Source organism: Hyla sarda, chromosome 5, assembly GCF_029499605.1.
Source record: "Hyla sarda isolate aHylSar1 chromosome 5, aHylSar1.hap1, whole genome shotgun sequence".
In the NCBI taxonomy this organism is placed as follows: domain Eukaryota; kingdom Metazoa; phylum Chordata; class Amphibia; order Anura; family Hylidae; genus Hyla; species Hyla sarda.
The window spans coordinates 26,309,627-26,325,689 of record NC_079193.1 but is presented as its reverse complement, the minus strand read 5'-3'; the positions used below and the strand labels follow the sequence as shown (position 1 = coordinate 26,325,689).

The 16,063-nt window shown below is 42.9% G+C and overlaps 2 long non-coding RNA genes across 6 annotated transcripts in view; one reads left to right on the top strand and one right to left on the bottom strand.

Annotated features, from left to right (window-relative positions):
* The window catches only part of LOC130272977 (uncharacterized), a 47,402-nt gene extending 37,393 nt beyond the window's left edge, over nucleotides 1-10,009 (bottom strand). The window contains exon 1 of one of the 5 annotated variants that reach the window (XR_008843808.1): nucleotides 9,671-10,009. This is a non-coding gene — a long non-coding RNA (uncharacterized LOC130272977). The remainder of the gene's footprint in view (nucleotides 1-9,670) is intronic. The other 4 variants (XR_008843807.1, XR_008843810.1, XR_008843809.1 and 1 more) reach the window with 4 other exon arrangements.
* Nucleotides 10,010-10,259: 250 nt separating this feature from the next.
* On the top strand, nucleotides 10,260-15,688 carry LOC130272978 (uncharacterized). The gene is made up of 3 exons (XR_008843811.1): nucleotides 10,260-10,535; nucleotides 15,014-15,123; nucleotides 15,237-15,688. It is a non-coding gene; the product is annotated as an uncharacterized LOC130272978 (long non-coding RNA).
* The last annotated feature ends 375 nt before the right edge of the window (nucleotides 15,689-16,063 follow it).

The following is a 16,063-nucleotide window of genomic DNA, read 5'->3' as shown; positions in this document are numbered from 1 at the left end:
GTAAATGAAGCTTTATTAGAGCTGCTCCCCTTTATGATTAAAATTTTCCCTGTATAAAGATAAGACCTATGACCCTGGAGCAAAGCATAAAGTCCAGTGATCAGTTTTCCATGGATCAGCATAAATAAATGGGAGAATCCCGTGACCTGAGGGACTTGGAGCGAGGCCTGGTCATTGGGGCTAGACTGGCCGGGGCCAGGACTTCACTGCCAACCTTGTGTGGTTTTCTCATGTAGTGGTGTGGAGAGTATACGGAGCATGGTGTGACTGAGGAGGAACATCCAGCGGAAGGGGATGCTGAGGACCAAAACAACTCGTTGTTCAAAGAGGTCAGAGGAGGATGTCAGGAATTGTTCTGACAAACAGGTGAAGCACAGTCAGGAAACTGTAGCCAATGAAGGTGTCCGAATAATGTGTCCGAACCTAAAGTTCATCATTCCATAGCATGGATCGGCCATAACAGCAAATGACCAGCTCCAGAGTCATAGGGGAGATTTATCAAAACCTGTGTAGAGGAATAGTGGTGCAGTTGCCCATAGCAACCAATCAGATGGCTTCTTTAATTTTTTTAAATGCCCCTGAATAAATGAAAGAAGCGATCTTATTGGTTGCTATGGGCAACTGCACCACTCTTCCTTTACACTGGTTTTGATAAATCTCCCCCAATGTGTGTAAATAAAACAGAAAAGTGAGACTCCAGGGGGGACAAAGTGCAAAAACTTTATCACTGAGCGGTGGAGAAACATGACCTGGTCAGATGGATCCAGATCTCTGTGGAGGAACATGGCCTGGTCAGATGGATACATGTCTCTGTGGAGGAACATGGCCTGGTCAGATGGATACATGTCTCTGTGGAGAAACATGGCCTTGTCAGATGGATCCAGATCTCTGTGGAGGAACATGGCCTGGTCAGATGGATACAGATCTATGTAGAGAAACATGGCCTGGTCAGATGGAAACAGATCTCTGTGGAGAAACATGGCCTGGTCAGATGGATCCAGATCTCTGTGGAGAAACATGGCCTGGTCAGATGGATCTAGATCTCTGTGGAGAAACATGGTCTGGACAGATGGAAACAGATCTCTGTGGAGAAACATGGACTGGTCAGATGGATCCAGATCTCTGTAGAGAAACATGGCCTGGTCAGATGGATCTAGATCTCTGTGGAGAAACATGGTCTGGACAGATGGATACAGATCTCTGTGGAGAAACATGGCCTGGTCAGATGGATCCAGATCTCTGTGGAGAAACATGGCCTGGTCAATGGATACAGATCTCTGTGGAGAAACATGGTCTGGTCAGATGGATACAGATCTCTGTGGAGAAACATGGCCTGGTCAGATAGATCCGGATCTCTGTGGAGAAACATGGCCTGGTCAGATGGATCCAGATCTATGTAGAGAAACATGGCCTGGTCAGATGGATACATGTCTCTGTGGAAAAACATGGCCTGGTCAGATGGATCCGGATCTATGTAGAGAAACATGGCCTGGTCAGATGGATACAGATCTCTGTGGAGGTACATGGCCTGGTCAGATGGATACAGATCTTTGTGGAGAAACATGGCCTGGTTAGATGGATCCAGATCTCTGTGGATAAACATGGCCTGGTTAGATGGATCCAGATCTCTGTGGAGGTACATGGCCTGGTCAGATGGATCCAGATCTATGTAGAGAAACATGGCCTGGTCAGATGGATACAGATCTCTGTGGAGGAACATGGCCTGGTCAGATGGATCCAGATCTTTGTGGAGAAACATGGCCTGGTCAGATGGATCCAGATCTCTGTGGAGAAACATGGCCTGGTTAGATGGATCCAGATCTCTGTGGAGGAACATGGCCTGGTCAGGTGGATCCAGATCTCTCTGGAATAACATGGCCTGGTCAGATGGATCCAGATCTTTGTGGAGGAACATGGCCTGGTCAGGTGGATCCAGATCTCTCTGGAATAACATGGCCTGGTGAGATGGATCCAGATCTCTCTGGAGAAACATGGCCTGGTCAGATGGATCCAGATCTCTGTGGAGAAACATGGCCTGGTCAGATGGATCCAGTGGCACCATGGTAATGGAAGAGTCCAGGTTTTGCACAAGAAGCATGAATCGACTCTTCTCTGCCAGGTGTGAACAGTTCAAGCTGGTAGAGGAGGTGCAATGGCTTTGGAAATGGCTCATGCTAGGTCATCTGATACCATGTCAGGACCTCTAGCGAGTAGAGCTCCTGTCTGTATGGGCTCATATTCCTGTAGAATAGTTTCATCATGAAGTTAAATCTATATCATGTGAAATTGTTGTGGTTCTGAGGGTCAAAGAAGGTCCAAGGCACTATGGATGGTGGCTTCTAATTCAGCGGCCATTCAGTTTAGAATTGTAAAGGATGATGACCCAGGACCATAGATTTTGTCAGCCATTTTTATGTGAGCAGGAAAGCACTTGCTGTTAAGGTCCTGGCTGACTTGCTGTCTGGGCTCTGTATAATGGATGATTTTTTTTTTCCTGCCCAATTACAACTAATTCGTCTTTAAATATATTTTCTGCTGTGAACACAAGGGTCGGCGTTATACGCCCCAGGAGAGGGCTCGCTCTTCAAACCAGATTTCCAAATATATATTTTTAAGCAAATTCATTCTGTGCCATCGAAAATAAGTGTGGTAGCGGGGTGTGATGAGGGCAGATGTTGTTATCCTAGGGGCAGATGGCATTAACACCTTGTATTTGTGATGCCAGGGTGTGGTTTAGCCTAAAACCACCCGAAGGTATACTGCTGGATCCTGGGCTAGGCACGAGGACAACAGTAGCTTTACTGAGGGTAGACAGATGGTAAAGTCTATACAGTTCAGCCAGGGCCCAAGGAGGTGACCAGTGACTCAGAGACCTTAAGGGCTTGCTGGGACTTGTAGTAGGACTGGACAATTGAATGCAGACCACGCTGACTTGACAGATGACAGGGACTGACTTGACTCATAAAGCTGTGACTTTATCTTACTTGACTTGATGGTGGCTGCAGGACTGGACTTTGAGGCCTCCAACACTCTGGACACACACACTAGACAACTGCACTGGACCTCAGCAGAAGAGAGAGAAGCTCCACCCAGGGCTTATATGGGGGAGACTAGCAGGGAGCCCATAGGTCACTCTTGGGGTCACCTGGTCACTGGTACCTCCTGGGTAACAATCACATGACATAACTCTTAAAGATACAACACATTTTATAATACAATACACTGCAGAACATATGTAGAGGGGGGAACAGGTGCGAGGGGCCCTGGGGACACTGAAGGAGGCTGCCTGACAGGACAGCAAGGGTATGGGGTAATATCTCCCGTACTGGGCCACCGCATAAGAATAACCCAAATAAAATAAACATGAATCCCTAAACGGATGTATTTAGTCAGTCTAGAATTACAGAGCATTGATAGGACCTGGTTAACCAAGAGGAATCGATTTAAACGTCCACTGCGGTAAACGAGGCCTTTTCAGCAGACTTTTGGTCAGCAATTTCTTTCCATTTTTTTTATTTTTGGCTTTGCTGTAATTGAAAAGATTCTGCTGTATATGGTAGATAGAACACACTGTAGAATCCTAAAGTGAATGCTCCCCCCTCTCCATAGGTTCTGTATCCTGCTTATATAACATCATGTTACATATCTATATCATGGCACCGCAGCTTAAACCCATATATTACACAACAGTAGTGACTGTGGCATCTCGGGGGTTATACTGAGGCAAGGGCCCCATTCAATAGTTTAAAATGGGACTTATCCTTTTCTAGTTATGCCGATAGCTAGGTAGATATGGCATAAATAGATAGTTATGAAATGACAGATATGAGATGATAGATATTAGATAAATAGATATGAAATAGATATACAGCATATGAGCTAGACAAATGATAGATAAATAGATAGAAGTGACTGTGGCATCTAGGTGGCTATACAGAGGCAGGGGCCCCATTCAAAAGTTTCCAATGCCGATAGATAGATATGAGATAGATATATAGATTAATATTAGATAGATAGATAGATACACACAGAGGCATATTCATAGTGTAGGGTCCGTCCCAATGAGCTCACCTTACCGTGGTGGGACGGTTCAAGCTATTTGGCCGCCAAATTGCAACCTAAGTATCTCACTATTTCATTACTGCACTATAGCTGAATAGCTTCTCATGTTGTATCTATATACTCATGTTTTACCTATATCTTTGTGCTAGCAGTGTGCTGCTGTATTCTCCTGTTGCTGTATATTTAGCCCAGCAGCCTGCACCTGTAAGCCAGGTCCGTATGATAGTTTGGAATCAATAGTGCTGGATAACTTATTCTTTGTTTGTATTACACATATGGGGGAGTGGCTAAGTCCATGTTGGTTCTTGCACCCCACCCACCTCTATCAGGTGTATATAAGGTGATTTGGATGTTCCAGATCTTGCAATGCCTGCTGATCTGTTCACACAGAGGCATATTCATAGTGTAGGGTCCGTCCCAATGAGATCACCTTACCATAGTGGGACGGTTCAAGCTATTTGGCCGCCAAATTGCAAGCTAAGTATCTCACTATTTCATTACTGCACCATAGCTGAATAGCTTCTCATGTTGTATCTATATACTCATGTTTTATCTATATCTTTGTGCTAGCAGTGTGCTACTGTATTCTCCTGTTGCTGTATATTTAGCCCAGCAGCCTGCACCTGTAAGCTAGGTCCGTATGATAGTTTGGAATCAATAGTGCTGGCCAACTTATTCTTTGTTTGTATTACACATACGGGGGAGTAGCTACCTCCATGTTGGTTCTTGCACCCCACCCACCTCTATCAGGTGTATGTAAGGTTATTTGGATGTTCCAGATCTTGCAATGCCTTCTGATCTGTTCAAACAGAGGCATATTCATAGTGCAGGGTCCGTCCCAATGAGATCACCTTACCGTGGTGGGACGGTTCAAGCTATTTGGACGCCAAATTACAAGCTAAGTATCTCACTATTTCATTACTGCACCATAGCTGAATAGCTTCTCATGTTGTATCTATATACTCATGTTTTATCTATATCTTTGTGCTAGCAGTGTGCTACTGTATTCTCCTGTTGCTGTATATTTAGCCCAGCAGCCTGCACCTGTAAGCCAGGTCCGTATGATAGTTTGGAATCAATAGTGCTGGCCAACTTATTCTTTGTTTGTATTACACATACGGGGGAGTAGCTACCTTCATGTTGGTTCTTGCACCCCACCCACCTCTATCAGGTGTATGTAAGATGATTTGGATGTTCCAGATCTTGCAATGCCTTCTGATCTGTTCACACAGAGGCATATTCATAGTGCAGGGTCCGTCCCAATGAGATCACCTTACCGTGGTGGGACGGTTCAAGCTATTTGGACGCCAAATTACAAGCTAAGTATCTCACTATTTCATTACTGCACCATAGCTGAATAGCTTCTCATGTTGTATCTATATAGTCCTGTTTTATCTATATCTTTGTGCTAGCAGTGTGCTGCTGTATTCTCCTGTTGCTGTATATTTAGCCCAGCAGCCTGCACCTGTAAGCCAGGTCCGTATGATAGTTTGGAATCAATAGTGCTGGCCAACTTATTCTTTGTTTACATAGATAGATAGATATGAGATAGATAGATAGATAGATATGAGATAGATAGATACAGAGATATATAAAAAATCCAAATAGAAGCAGCACATCAAGTAGAATCAGGTGATGGTCAGTATGGGGTGCTCGCATAATTGGAGCCTGGGTCCACCGGTTCCTTAATTCAAATAGGCAAAATAGAATGCAGCACACCACTGTTGCAGTCAAAACAAATAGATTTATTCCATAGCGTGCAGAGGACTACGTTTCACCGGTCTCACACCGGCTTTATCAAGCTTAATAAAGCCGGTGTGAGACCGGGGAAACGTAGTCCTCTGCACGCTATGGAATAAATCTATTTGTTTTGACTGCAACAGTGGTGTGCTGCATTCTATTTTGCCTATTTACATAGATATATAGATAGATATGAGATATATATATATAGAGAGATAAATACAAGTAGATTGGAAAGCAGCACTCCGGTATAAACTGGTAATAGGGTGCAAGAAGCGTTTAGATCCTGGTCACAGATCCTCCAATGTACAAATAACGAATATCAAGTAGCTTGATAATGGTTGGGTGAGCTTGCCGAAACGTCGCCTTCACTTTAGTGTGAATAAAGACCAATGGGGGGAGTTATTAAAACCTGTGCAGAGGAAAAGCTGCTGAGTTGCCCATAGCAACCAATCAGATCGCTTCTTTAATTTTCCAGAGGTCTTTTTAAAAGTGAAAGTAGCGATCTGATTGGTTGCTATGGGCAACTCAGCAACTTTTCCTCTGGACCGAATTTGATAAATCTCCCCTCAAGTCTTTTTTTGCATCTTATGGGGGTGATGTTGCATATTCGTTTTTTGTAGATAGATAGATAGATAGATACTGTAGATATGAGATGATACATAGATAGATATGAAATAGATATGAGATAGATAGATAGATATGAGATAGATAGATAGATATGAGATATAGATAGATGATAGATAGATATGAGATATAGATAGATGATAGATAGATATGAGATAGATATGAGATAGATAGATAGATAGATATGAGATAGATAGATAGATGATAGATAGATATGAGATATAGATAGATGATAGATAGATATGAGATAGATAGATAGATATGAGATAGATAGATATGAGATAAATTGATAGATAGATATGATATATATATATATATATATATATATGAGATAGATAGGTAGATAGATAGATAGATAGATAAGAGATAGATAGATAGATATGAGATAGATAGATAGATAGATATGAGATAGATAGATATGAGATAGATAGATAGATAGATATGAGATATAGATAGATGATAGATAGATAGATATGAGATATAGATAGATGATAGATAGATATGAGATAGATAGATAGATAGATATGAGATATAGATAGATGATAGATAGATATGAGATAGATAGATAGATATGAGATAGATAGATATGAGATAGATAAATAGATAGGTAGATAGATAGATAGATATGAGATAGATAGATAGATATGAGATAGATAGATATGAGATAGATAAATAGATAGGTAGATAGATAGATAGATATGAGATAGATAGATATGAGATAGATAGTATCCAGAAATGGGCAGCACTGGTAGCACAAAAGAGGATGGTGCGCACTGGAACAACTTGGTCAGAGTCCAATAGATCCAGAAAGAAATCAGCAGCCCTCAATACATCCGTGGATGGTTTTATTCACTAAAGCGTTTGTGATGTCTCGTGAATAAAGCCACACCATTCCACGGATGTATTGAGCGCTGCTGATTTCTTTCTTTCTAGATAGATTGATAGACAGATAGATAACAGACTTTAGGATGACTGGCCCTTTAAGATCCTTGCAGCTGCCGAGACATTATGGAATATTCCTGTGTCTTGCTATTGGATTGTTTTCAGGACTGAGCATCTGGGATGGTTTTTTATCTCTATATAAGCTCAGTGTGATTCTCAATCCATCTGTCCTGGTGAACATTAGAACAGTCACCTCAAACAATGTTCTCTTCATTGAAAGGTTTAAAATTGATTTCAAAAGAAATGCAAGTTCTGCTGTCTCGTTTTTGTCTCTTTTCCTTCCTGTCTCTATATGTGGATTACGGTAAATATAGCAAAAAAAAAAAGAAATCAATATTTTTAAAGTTGGAAAAATGATTTACAAGACATTAGAATCAATTTCCAGTTCATATACAGTGGTCCCTCAAGTTACAATATTAATTGGTTCCAGGACGACCATTGTAAGTTGAAACCATTGTATGTTGAGACCATAACTCTATGGAAACCTGGTAATTGGTTCTGAAGCCACCAAAATGTCATCCAAAAAATAGGAAAAAGTGAGGATTAAAGAAAAATAAGTAGATAACTAATATAGATAAATCAAGTTCTTCCATATAAAATTAAGAAAGAACTACTGGAAGCTGTAAATCACTGTCTATGTCAGTGTTTCCCAACCAGGGTGCCTCCAGCTGTTGCAAAACTACAACTCCCAGCATGCCCGGACAGCCGCTGGCTGTCCGGGCATGCTGGGAGTTGTAGTTTTGCAACAGCTGGAGGCACCCTGGTTGGGAAACAATGGTTTATGTAGAGGACAGGAGCTTCTTCAGGGTCCTATACAATACACACAGTGTCCCAAATGGAGCCGTCCTTACTTGGTGTCCAAAGGAGCAGCTAACCCTGGCACAGGTAAGGAGTAATACAGAACTTGTAGTTCCTCCCTGTACTGTAGGGGGCGCTACCAGACAGCCATTCAGTGCATGTACTTCAGTAATAGAGGTGATTTACAAGTAAAATGTCCATTCTGATTGGTCAGTTCCTCCAGTTGTGACACGTTTCACAGATCTGGACTGTCTGCACATTGTATGTTGAGTCTGATTTCAACTTACGATGGTCCAGAAAAGACCATTGTATGTTGAAACTATTGTATGTTGAGGCCATTGTAAGTTGAGGGATCACTGTATTTAGTTTATATTAAAATGTAATTGACATACTGCTGCATGCAGGTTGCTGATGCTGGATGTCCTGGTTTCCAGTGTAGATTCTTTTGCACTGCACACTGCAGAATTTCTAATGGGAAATTCAAATGCTGTCATTTTTATCGATACCATTGTGGGATTGATCAGACTTTCTTATCCCTTTTTACTCAGTTTATTCTGGGATGTGATGTGATCCAAAAAAATCAGTCAATTCTGAGGTGTGGTATCTTTTGTGTTACATTTTTGCCATTCACCGTATGGGATAAATAATGTTATATTTTAATAGTTTGGACAATTGTGCACTCACTGCAATACCAAATATGTTTATTTTTATTATGTTTACATTTTTTATATTGGAAATATATAATTGTTAATATACATCTGTAAAACCTTTACTATTATTTTTATTTTACACTTTATTGGAGCAGGTGAACTTGGTGAGCAGCCACTGTCTCAGACTTCAAAGCAATTCTGTCTGAAGACGTACACTGACTAAAGACTTTAGACTGGATTTTGACTAGACTGACTGAATAACGGTTACTGGGAACCCTAGACCCTAGACTTGGCTCTATGTGGCGGGGTTCCAATTTAAAGGGGGTACTCCGCCCCTAGACATCTTATCCCCTATCCAAAGGATAGGGGAAAAGATGTCTGATCGCGGGAGTCCTGCCGCTGGGGTCTCCACGATCTCCCTGCTGCACCCAGCATTCGTTTAGAGCGTTGGGTGCAGGGTAGAGGCTCGTGAAGTCACGGACACACCCCCTTAATGCAAGTCTATGGGAGGGGGTGTGACGGCCATCACGCCCCATCCCATAGACTTGCATTGAGGGGGCGTGGCCGCGACGTCACAAGCCTCCGGCCCAGCATCGCCAGTCATCTGGCACGGAGCAAACTTAGCTCCGTGCATTGGATGACTGGGGCGCCGCAGCCGAGATCGTGGGGGTGCCCAGGGGCGGGACCCCCACGATCTGATATCTTATCCTCTATCCTTTGCATAGGGTAAAAGATGTCTAGGGGCGGAGTACCCCTTTAAGTGCACACTGAGAGTACCCCTTTAAGTGCACAATGAGATTCTCACGAAGGGCAGTGTGTGGCAATAAGCAAAGTCCCTCTCCCTCACCTACCTTTCCTTGGGTACAGTTGAGACGCCCCTGACTGGAGAGCATCCAACAGAGGGAGCCCAGACACTAGTCTGTCACAGGGATAGGTGCGGCCCAGAGGAGAACCCGTACCTTCATCCTAAAGCTATGGGGCCCGTCAGCAATGCTTTTTGTCCCTAAAAATGTTGCTTGTGTTGTGATACTATCTCGGTAGCGGGATCTGACAGAGAGGACATGTGGCAACAACAATGGCTTCTCTGATTGGCTGCAGAGAACATGTGACATACAGTTGGGATTTTCTTCCCTATCCCAGAGGGATAGGGTGGCAACAAGAATGGCTTCCCTGATTGGCTGAAGGAGACATGTGGCTATTCAACAGCTCTTACAGTTGAATACAGTTAACCCTCGCACAGCAGTTAAACTGACAGTATGCTGATAAACACAAAAAATACATATTTATATCAAAACTACACACAGGACTCAGACCTATAATAGAGACAGGCACCTTGGGGAACTCCAACCACCCGAACAGAGTTCAAGTAGTGAAAGAGTTACTGCTCTGGGACACGACACACACAGACATTACTGACACACACACAGAGACATTACTTACACATCCTACTCTGTGCAGAGAGGCTTTGGACCCTTCAGTCATGTGACTCAGCGGCAGGTCCTAAAAACAACTACATAGATCAGTTAAGGGGGAAGAGTTGCTGCACAGAAGTAATAGATATGTGGATGCCTTCTGCCTCCGTCCTACTTGCCCCCAGGCCACATTGCCCCCCCAGCTACCCTCCTGCACCAGCTGTTATTTATGGACCTCCAGCTGTGCATACACCCGCCCCAGGACTTTCATTCTTCCTTTATCTTAAGCAGCAGCCAGTCCTAGGTGGGTAGACCTCCCCTCTGGCCTGGACACTCAAGCAGTGTCCGACCCGTCAGTCCAACCCTGCTACCGGCTCAACAACTGCGTCTCTGAAGACAACACTTTATATTCTTGACCACAGCTTGCACATATTATGTGTACTTTTTTTATGTTTTATGAATTACGTTGATAAGATTTGTTTTTATTCTGTGAAGTTGTTCTGTAATCCTGTGTTTTACCCACCTCACGGCTCTGCCTGTGTCTGACTGAAGGATAGGGCGTAAGCTTTAGATTGCAGGGGGTCCGAGCGCTGGGGCCCCTCCATCACAGGGGCGCGCCATGACCCCCGCCTGAAGAGGGAGCTGCCACATCACTCCATATAGCTCTCTGGTGGAGCAGTTTGACAATCTTCGGCTCTCCCATGGAGCTTTATAGAGGGGGCGTGCGGTCTTGACGTATCCCTGTGACGGGGCTCCAAACAGCAGATTGCGGGAGGCCACAGCGCCCGGACCCCCCCTCCATCTAAAACTTATCCCCTAGCCTTCAGATAGGGGATACGTTTTTTTAATATGATACTTATTCTTTAAGGACTGGGTTAGGGACCTCTGCCATATAGGATGAAATCCAAGGTGCTTAGATTATGCTCCTAAGCTTGGCCCAAAGTCAAATCAATTGAGAGACACATTGTTACACCTTCACAGTTACATCTCTACAAAGGTCACGGAGCATGCCCACAACACCCACTTATTTTCCAATTTCACAGGGTCAGAAAAGAAGAAAAGATTACAAAATAAGAATACTGTATGTCTTAGCATCTGGTTTTGATTAGTACATGTAAGGCTGCATTCACACCACGTTTTTGCAATAGTTTCCGTATCTCTTTTAAATGTGAAAACCGTAAGGAACCGTATTGAAAACCGTATGCCAAACGATGCATCCGGTTGTATCCGTTTTGCATCTTGTACGGTTTTCCCCGTTTTTTTTTTCCCGTACCCAAAAACCTAGCTAACCTAACCGTAGCCTACCACGGTTTTTGGTCCGGGTGAAAAACCGTATTAAACCATATACGTTTTTTTTTTTTTAACATGGAAGTCAATGGGAACCGTACAGTGCATACGGTTCCATCCTGTTTTCACCATACGGTTTTTGACTTTGCACAGTTTTTTTTCTTGGAATTTCAATCAAACAAGTGAAACTTTATTCACAATTGGGTTAAAAGTTAAAAATGTATACGTTTTTTTTCTTAAAAAACGGATGCAACCGGACATCATTTTTCAAACCGTATACTGTTTTTAAAAATTGTACACCCGTTTTGATACAGTTTAGTCAAGTTTTGAAGAATCCGTTTTTCATCAAAAACCTGATATGGGAACTGCATAGCAAAAACGTGGTGTGAACCCAGCCTAATATAATAAATGTCACGCAGATGAAGCGTTTGTGATAAGCAGCAAATGAGTTAAAACCTTCTCCGACTGTGTAGTGTAGTAAACACAGTCACACTAAGCGGGAAATGATTGCTCATTACGATTACAATCCTCGGCCGCTTCTTCCTATAACCGGATACAATAATAACAGTTAATTAAACACTTAGGGCACCGAGCACAAGCGGCACTGCGAGCGAGCGCGTCTATTTAGCTGTTGGGATTCACATGGACTCTGCGCCGTGTAGTAAATGCAGCTCTTTGTATTGCAATACACAATGTTGTTTTCCATACACCGTTCCGTTGTCAATGCCAAAGCCTGGGAATGCCGCTGTTTTTTCTATCTAGGTATGCAGGGTTTCTGTTAAATAATGAATGTGCAGCTGAAAACCCGCTGTGATGTAATACAATCTCTCGAAAAAAACATTCTTTTCATGGCAGGTAGGTGTTGGTTCAATTCCCTTCAGAGACCAATCTGCTACATTTGCAACCAGGGTGTTATAAAAGTACAAACCACATCAGCGTCATGTTCTGGATCCCGTACCCTTCCCTGCATACGCTGGAAACATTACGCCATTGTCGTCTCCATTCATCTTATCCACGCTTCATGGTCGGAGAAATCAATGCTTGGTGTGGAATAATTCCTCAAAACATCTCCGCTTTCTACAATATGGCAGCTATGAAGACGGAGCTGTCACCGGCGTTCTTATGATTTTCACAAGGAATCTTCCAGGCCATTGTGCGCTCGTAAAATGCTTCCTCCGCGTCCTTCCTAAGATATTTCAGTGTCCTGTAGTTAGTTAGAGATTGAAGATTCTTTTGGCTCATTGGATAGAAATGTATACAAGAATGTAGGTAGATCAGCTCACCCTCTCTTATGAAACAGTCCTTGCACAGCACCAGCATGCACCTCGTATTGAGGCCCGGAGAGGAACACTGGAGCCCCGAGCACAGGTAAGAGACTATCACCGGAGCACACGGGGCACCGTAAACGACTATCCGGTGGCAGCTGAAGCAGTCAGCGCTGCCAGATAGCCGTTTATGCGATGGCCCCGACATACAAAAGCATCGTATGTTGATGCTGCCTTCAACATGCGAAGGCCTCTGAGAGGCTATCGCATGTTGAAATTATCGAGCTGTCATTGGCCAGATGGTTCCAGCCAATCACAACTCTGTGGGAAATATGAATATGTGTATATATACGTCAGTGCAGGGGACCATAGAAGAGCGGCCGCTGCATCTATACATCATACAGGAGAATCACAGCGGGTATCAGGAGTGACATTCACTGTGATCTTTCCTTAATTGCAGGTACTACTACTCCCAACATGGAGCACACTCTGCTCCATGCTGGGAGCTGTAGTACCTGCATTAATAGACAGATCGCAGCGAGTGTCAGAAATTACACTCGCTGCAATCTGTCTATTAATGCAGGTACTACAGCTGCCATCATGGAGCAGAGTGTGCTCCATGTTGGGAGTAGTAGTACTACCTAAAAAATTTTAAAAATAGGGGGAAAAAAAGTGAAACACATACACATTGATTAACAATTAATTAAAATGTTGTTTTAAAGCATATAAATTTCGTAAAATTAAATTTTTTTCCATCACTACTGCATCCTTTTTTTTTTTTTTTTTTTTGGTACCCAACAAATTTTGGGTACCAAAAAAAACTGCCAAGGTGCAATTTCCACAAAAATGAAAAAACGGCAGAAAAATCGCCAGACGCAGGAAATTGCACTGCCGTTTTTTCATGCGTTTTTTTTCTACCCAAAAAACGCAGGACAAAAAACAAGTAGAAGCTTAGGGGGTACTCCAGTGTAAAACTTTTTTCTTTAAATGAACTGGTGCCAGAAAGTTAGACAGATTTGTAAATTACTTCTATTAAAAAAATCTTAATCCTTTCAGTACTTTTTAGCAGCTGTATGCTACTGAGGAAAATCTTAATTTTTTTAATTTCTTTTTTTTGTGCTCTCTGCTGACACCTCATGCCCGTATCAGGAACTGTCCAGAGTAGAAGAAAATCCCCATAGCAAACCTATGCTGCTCTGGACAGTTCCTGACACGGAAAGAGGTGTCAGCAGAGAACACTGTGGACAAGACAAAAAAGAAATTCAAAAAGTAAAGAATTTCCTCTGTAGCATACAGCTGCTAAAATGTACTAAAAGGATTAAGATTTTTTAATAGAAGTAATTTACAAATCTGTTTAACTTTCTGGCGCCAGTTCATTTAAATAAAAAAAAAGTTTTCCACTGGAGTACCCCTTTAATAGAAAACCTTAAAAATTGAGATGGATCCAGTTACAAAAATAAAACGTAAAATCACAAACAAATTTTGAGGTAACCCCCTTAGGGGGAGGTTCTTCAACTTAAAGGTGCCCATACACCTTTAATAGCTGTTGGCCAGTCTGCCCATACACACGTACACATGGTCATGCCGAACGTTCATCTGGCCAACAGCTATCTCCCATTCTCACCATACACGTGTATGCATCATTGAGAACATTCATGTGTTCCTAGTGGAGAGAGAACTAGTAAGCTGCCACTCACTATTGAGTTCTGGTGGTGACTTATCTCTCTTAGGACAGTAGGATCAGGCAGATGAAATCTAACATACCTGATCCTTCTTTCTTCCAACATCATCTCTTGAGGGACAGTCAGGAGGCCTCCATACACAACCAAAGTTGACAGCGTCAGCTGACTTTTGTCTAAAATTTAAGGGGATTCTCAGACAACTGACTATGGCTGCCTTATTGTAAAGAAGGAAATAAAAGAAATAAAGCTTATCCCCTATCCACAGGTCTCATGTACAGAGGCTTTGGCATGCTCTGGCCTCTACCATCGGAGGGTTCCAACTCCGCCCGTGATTTGCTTAGCAGGCCGTCACTGAAGCCCATCTCCGAGGGTGGGGGCAGGAGCACACCAAGGACTGGTAAGTAGCCGGCCCCTGTACAGGAGATCCTGTGGACAGGGAATACGTTTTATTTCCCTAGACTACCCCACGAAATGTATGAGAGCTTGTTGAAAAAAAAACCATGAGTGTGTCTTTTTCCAGTGAACGGCAATTTAAATGATTTTCGCAGGTTTCTGTCTGAATACCTCTGACTGTTCTTCTCCAGCTTCCAGCATGTGGATACCTTCTGCCCCTGGTATAAAGCTCCTGCCGCCTCATTACCGCGGGTTAATTCATTAGGTCAGATCCGTTTTAATTGCGTAAAAAAAAAATAATAATACTGATTTAATTTGACGAGATTAATACAGTGCAAATATTTACTCTCCTCTCCGCCATGCCTTCTCCCGGTGCAGGTTTGGAAGCCGAAGAGCTGAACATCTGGACATCATTTGAGTTCCATCTCGCGAGGACCCGGGCCTGCGCGCACCTCTGGTGAATTTAAACTTTCAACATCTCCCTGCCTGTAATACATATTTTATATCTCCTGACTGTCAGGAATAAGAACATCCAGCTACCTACTGGGTTCGAATGAAAAAAACGTCTAGTGGAAAGAAGATTTATCTTTATTTAAGCGTGCACCAGGAAAAAAAAAATCTGTGACAGGAAGGCTCCCGGGAGATCTGCAGCTTATTGTACTTATTGCATAAGAATAATTAAGCTGGATAATTACAGTGCCGGCATACACTGTGGTTCCTTTATAAAGTGTCTAGAAGGGACCCCTCCTCCCCCTCCTTCCTTCTTCTTCTCGCTGGTGGTGGCAGTCATTGGGTTTAGAGCCCCTTGGGTCTTGAATACTAACTTGCACCCCCCCCCCCCCCCCTATTTTTCCGTCTCGCAATGTTGTGCGTTCTGTATTTGCAGATATTCTTCTCAATGTAAATCAGACAGTAATCACGTGTAAGCCGTGCCCTCTAATAGGAACATGTGGCGATTCTCACTCTCTCTTCAAAAAAAACTACCACGGGGAGTTCTCATGCAGAACATAATTATATCTCTCCCGGTTGGGCTCATTTAAATTCCATTACAGGTTAAGTTATTAAGACAGACGAATATGTCTGTAATACCTCGGATTCCAGGAGTCCTGCGAAACGCATCCGATTGTATATTTCACTACCAAAAATGCGAAGAACTTTAATTGTTTTTGATGTTTTTTGTTTGTGTAATGGTCCTAAAACCATCA